The following is a 6,000-nucleotide window of genomic DNA, read 5'->3' as shown; positions in this document are numbered from 1 at the left end:
CACACATTGTCACCAGTTCTTTGCAGTGCTGGTAGCCCTACAGGCTATACATGTCCTGAATTCACCGTGTTACCAACACAGAGCTCTGTACCAACACAGAGTACAGAGAATCGCAACCCAGAGAGCCTTTAAGCTAAGAAGAGGCAGCACATGGCTGGAGGATGCATAGAGGGAGACTTTTAGGTATAGACAAGGCAGACCACTCACCATAGCAGCTGTAGGATTGGTGCCAACTTTTATAGGTACCTGAGAGAAAAAAAACAACCAAACAAACCCTTAAAAGAAACAAAGAAGTGAACCTGCTCATGTTTGTATAGTGCTCTTCCCAATCTTGAAGAGTAGCAACAGAAAAAGTGCTCAGATGTGGCAACTGAGTCTGTGGGAGCTCCTTCCATGGGCCAGGGAGCAGTCAACATCTCACCAGGGCCCAGGCCATGCAGGACATCATAGGTTGGTTTGGAAGGTAGCAATTTTGAGAAAATTCCATGGATATGGGTTTAGATATAACACTGGCACATCTAAAAAGAGCAAGGTCAAAGCTGGTCCAGGCCACAGTGACCAACTTGATGGCAGTGATGTAGATAAAAACCAGAGCAAGCAGGGAGAGATTCGAAGGGAAAAGTAAGATTACTGTTTTCGTCACCTCAGCCTTGAATTGGTAGCTAGTTATCCTTAAGGAGATAACAGAAAAGCAAACTGTATGAAGGATCTGGCATAGAGATCTGTAAAGGACTGAAAAACAAATTTATTTGTCCAGGAGAGATGAACAAGAGATCATCTGAGGGAGACAAGGAACCTCTAGAAGATACTTGAAAGAGGAAGCAAGAGAATAAAAGCAAGGGTGGGTGCAATGAAAGAAGAAGAGTTGCAAGAGATGTCAGCACAACTGCTGCCATTGACAGCCCCAGAACATGGGCCCAAGAGCTGGTTACTCCTTAGCCAAAATAGTCTTCTTGTCCTACCTCCAAAAAGACTTTTATGCTGGCTGGGAAAGAGTGTGGGCTTTTACCCCTCAAGCACTCCTACTGCCTTCACTGTGCACTAGGGTCATGCTGATTCACGAGGGTGAAGTATGGCATTATAGAATAAAGGAATGTGGAAAGAACTGACCTTAAGCAGCTTTATCGAGTTACTTCCTCTTTTAGTTGCTGAAACTCTAAGTAACTGACTACAGCTGTCAGTAAAACTAGATTGCACAAGACAAGAGTAAGCAATCTAAACACATAGTAGACCAAATTTACCATTTTTGGGTTTGTCTGGAGCTGCTCCAGTGTGTCCCTCCTTAGCCAGCTACCCTTTTGTTGCCTCCTTTCATTGTCTTGCAAGCTTCCTGAAAAAAGTTCATGTCCAATATGCATTCTGCAGACTGTCTCATAAAATGGGTTTGCATGACATGGAGATATAAAAAAAAAAAAGAAAAAAAAATTATTTGCACTCTGTGCACTGATTCCCAGGGACAGAAATACAACAGTACAGCAAAGTCTTAAACAAACATATTAAAAACATGGCATGAGACTCCATGCTGATCTTCAGAAACAATACGAAGAAAGAACAAAGTGTTTCTTTTTTTCTGCCATAGTTGAAGGTGCAAGACAAAGTGCTCAGATCTTTTTATAATGTTAGATAAAGGCAGACTGTGCCTTTGCCTCACGAGATAGAAATACTTTTTCTAGTAATGCCTCTGGAAAATACCTGGATATGTACTGGATAAATACCACAACAGCCCTAAAAGGCTGCACAGACCTCCTTATTCTCCTCTACTTGTAGAAAAGACATACTCACAGGAATCCTCCCACTTGGACTCACATTTGTATGAAAACCAAGGAGAAAGCAAAGTCGAGGCCATTCCAGCTTTGTGTGAAGACTGTACATGACAAAAGTGAGTAAATGAGACTGAAGTGCAAATGAGCTGCACCTTTGTGGCACCAGAGAGATCTCCATCAGCCTCTGAGCGCTGCTGGGCAACTCATTCACCTCCCACACTGCCAGCTGGGGTCAACAGGCAGAGATATAACTGCTGCAATGTGGCTGCACTCATCACACCCCACAGTGAAGTGACAAGAAGTTGTTCCTCTTATTCCTGTGTCTCACCTGCATAGTTTGATTGATATGAATCCACTCCACAGTACATCTGCTTTCTGGGGACAATGAAGGTTCTGGTGCAATCTGTGTGTTGATGACGTCCTGCTCTGGCTCTGCTAGATCAGGGTCTAATCACAGCTCCAAAGATCACCTTGCCTGCTCATCTGCCACAAGATGGAGGAGTGAAACCAGAAAAAAAAAACCTGGAAAATTTTCCTGACCTCTTCTTCAGAATTCCTCAGGGGTGGCAATTCCACAATTTCCCCGAACAATTTGGGACCATGCATCACTGCTCTTGTTTCCATAAAGATTTTCCTGACTTCTAAGCATCATCTTCATTAACACCTGTCGAATCAAGTGCTTCCTGTCCTACCAATTAGGCTATGCTCTTAGTATTAGTCTTTGATCATTTATTATTAACACAGATTTCAATGGATTTATAGACTTGTCAGACACGGTATTCGTGAACAACTTTCAATTGGGTAATTAATCATTGCATCTGTTTTCTGTTATTGTGATTCCAATTCTGCATGTGTATACATGATTGATTTTTAGACACACAAATGGTCCTATTAAAGACAATGACACTTGTGGATTTACAGCTGAGCACATACTTACAGTTTTGAAGAGTCAGGATACGGTAGTAACCGTGTTGTTCCATAAAAATCCTCTAATGTCAGTCCTGGAATTAAGTTATTTCAGGTCACAGGTAGTCCTTCAAACCAAAAGCGATGAAAAGTCATTATTGACATTCACCACCTTTAAAAGAGAATAATTGGTTTATGACTACACCAAAATTGTTATGGTACTGATACTGTCGTGACAGACCATATTGTTATTACCAGGACGGTATATGCCCAATATATTTGTACCCTCAAAAAGTTTTTTGTAAATATTATCTACTAGGGATACTCAATATTGCTTCTTAATAAGTGCAGATTACAGTTAAATTTTTTAAAAATAAATGTATTATTAAAGACTGATTTGACTAAGACACAAATAATTTTCATGACCTCAAATTAACTCTTCAAAGTATCTGACTTTAAATATGTATTATTTTGCCCATTCCAATGGGTTTTGATTAGAAAATATTCAGACTATTTAGGGGAGTTACTGAGAGAAGTTATTAAAAAGCATTTTATTGCAATGTGAATGAAGACCGCAATTCTATAACACAATAGTGGTACCTGGGCTGTCTATTCATTGCAATTCATTAAAAGCTGGTCAGAAATTTGGTGGTGCTGGTGAAATCAGTCAATTCATAATTTTGTAACAGATACTACAAATGGTTACTAGATGAGATGCAGATCCTGTGCTCTCAGCATGAGGATATAGGAGTTAAAGTCCACAGAAAAAAATAAAATCCTGGATAACAGAAGGGATGTACATGAGCACAGCCCTGGTTATCCTTGGAGTGGACTCAGTGACTCCTCATAAAATGCATACCCTTGGATTGAAAAATTGCTGGAAAGGTCAAAGAACAATCAATCTAAAGGCTGACTTATTCAGGGCTTGGGATCTAGCTCAGTGGTTCGACACAGTGAAGGTGTCTGCCAGCACACACAAGAAGCTGCAAGAACTGTTTCTGCTGCTTTTCACTTGTCTGGTTTCAACTGCATGTGAAACCTTTGCCATCCAGGTGGGACAACACCACAGCACACAGCAAGGAGCCGAATCTCTCCTAACCTCCTCAGTGAAGCATTTAGGAGGGGAAGAGCAAGTGGTTAGTGCTGTTTTCTCCATATTGAAGATGGGTGGCTGCAGCACCTCTTTTGCTGGGGAACTGCCCTGCTCCCCTCAACCTCAGGCAGCCAAAGACACCAGGCATGACACAAGGTGCGTTTTCTTGAGTTTCAGGATGTGTCTCTGTTGGTGTGTATCATTGAGATGATGTGTGGGCCTGTGACTGCGTTGCGTGTACTTCAGAGAGCACATGAAGAGACTACGCTATTTGTCTCTTACCACCCCCAGGGCACAGCACCCTCAGGGCACAAAAGTATCTCACTGCTCTCCTGTACTCTAGGACTTCCCACCAGGCAACAACGCCACAGCCCTTTGCTGTGAATGGTCTTAAGGATATCACTGAGGCTACGGAATTAGTAGGAGTAGCTACTGCCCTCCTCTTTGGGCAGCACTGATCAGGCAATGGTCAGTGATGAACAGGGCAGGAACACTGATTCTGCCGCAGTAAAGCTTGATCTGAGGTCTTCACTTTCCTGACAATTAGACTGGAAACCATCCTATGGTGATTATCTTCTCTGCTTATTATCTCAATGCAGGAAAGAGCTGAGGTGAGAGAGAGAAAATGCTGTTTCTCTGTGACTGTTCTCTGCCTCAAAGGAACTCTGGGACTTTTCACCAGTAAAAGCCAAACTGAGCTTGGCCACTGTCAGGAGGGAGGTACTGCCATGCCAGATTGATCCACCCATGTAAAATACCAAACAAAGACCATGTTTGCTTCTGTATCACCTTAGCAGCAAATGCTCTCATATATGAGTTTGCTCTGAGGTGCTACTTGGAGGTTGCAACATCTCAGGTTTCCCCTCTGGGTTCAGCAGGACCACAGGCAAAGATCCTCCATGCACTTAAAAGGCTGAAAGAGGAAAAGAATGATGTGTTGCACAAAGTATGGTAGAGGCCACATCCTCTCATGGGCTGTCTGCCAGTGGCGAGTGGGTCTGCCAGCATTTCTGCCAGCCACTTACTGTGAGTAACAGCACATGACTGGAGTGCTCTGGGACCTAAGACTAGGAGACGCACATATAGCCAGAGGCAGTGCAGAGCACATCCTGACTCATCGCCTCTTGGAGACCTCCCAGCTCATCTGCAGGACTCCACCATCTTCCCACCATAATCACTGCACAAAAACCCGCAGGACAGACAAAATGCCATAGTACAACACTGAGTATAACAGGAGTCCCACCACTGTTCCCCTGCAGGAAAGCACTGCCCCAAGTGGCATTGAGGGTGCTAGTCCTTCCAGTGGTTTGCTTGCCTGTCCTGTCTGCTCAGCAGCAATGCCGACCTTGCAGTGTGTTTCCCTTGCACCGCTTGCTGGGGAGATGTCCTTTCCAACCCAGACATTTACTACCTTGCTTTTACCCATGGCTTTCCAAGATGAGATGGCTGTAACTGCTGCTTCCATCTCCTCCAGTAACACTCCATCTTGGTTTTCCATAGTCTGATGCTGAGTTGACATCCCCCTGTGAGAAAGGGGTAAAGTTTGGAAAAAAAAAAAAAAAGAGGGGTAGGGGAATGAAATGAATAAGGAAACTGGTATTGCCTATTAAAACAGGTAACATACAAACCCATGTGAATGTGACATTGAAGGTGCGAAAGAAAAAAAGGCAAGTAATATGGAAGTTAGGCCCCTCACTTTTAAACAAGCAATAAATAATGTCTTAAGTTCCAAAGCGGCAACACAAAATACTCTGTCTGGCATGACTTCTGTTGGTGGATTACTTTGGTACATGTAGCTGAGGCCAGAGGGAGAACGTCTCGGAGATCTCTGTTAAAATTTCTTCTTCTTTCACCATTGCTCTCTCTGCTTTTATTCTGACATCATTTATACTTGTCTTTTTCTTGGCAATAGCAGCATAGTATCCATAAAAGGTGCAAAAGCAAAGCAGTCTGACAGCTTTAGATACCAGCACTCACTAATAAACATCTGAGGTTTTTTAAGTGAGTTGCAAAGTGCTATGTGCTTCATTTGGATATGCTGGATTCAACTTGCTTTGGTTTAAGAGGTCTTTAATTAAAAGGACAAAATGTTAGCAATTCAGTAAACATCACAATAATTTAAAATAATCCAATTATTAAACATGCATAAATAAAAGATTCATAAATTACATTCCTAGTTGTTATTTTTAAAATTGTTTAGCTCTTATAAATGATTATACAGTGGTTACAGTTTGTCTT

Source organism: Empidonax traillii, unplaced genomic scaffold (genome assembly GCF_003031625.1).
Source record: "Empidonax traillii isolate 1590-97213 ecotype Southwest subspecies unplaced genomic scaffold, ASM303162v1 scaffold119:size1479319, whole genome shotgun sequence".
In the NCBI taxonomy this organism is placed as follows: Eukaryota; Metazoa; Chordata; class Aves; order Passeriformes; family Tyrannidae; genus Empidonax; species Empidonax traillii.
Note: the sequence above shows the minus strand (reverse complement) of the source record.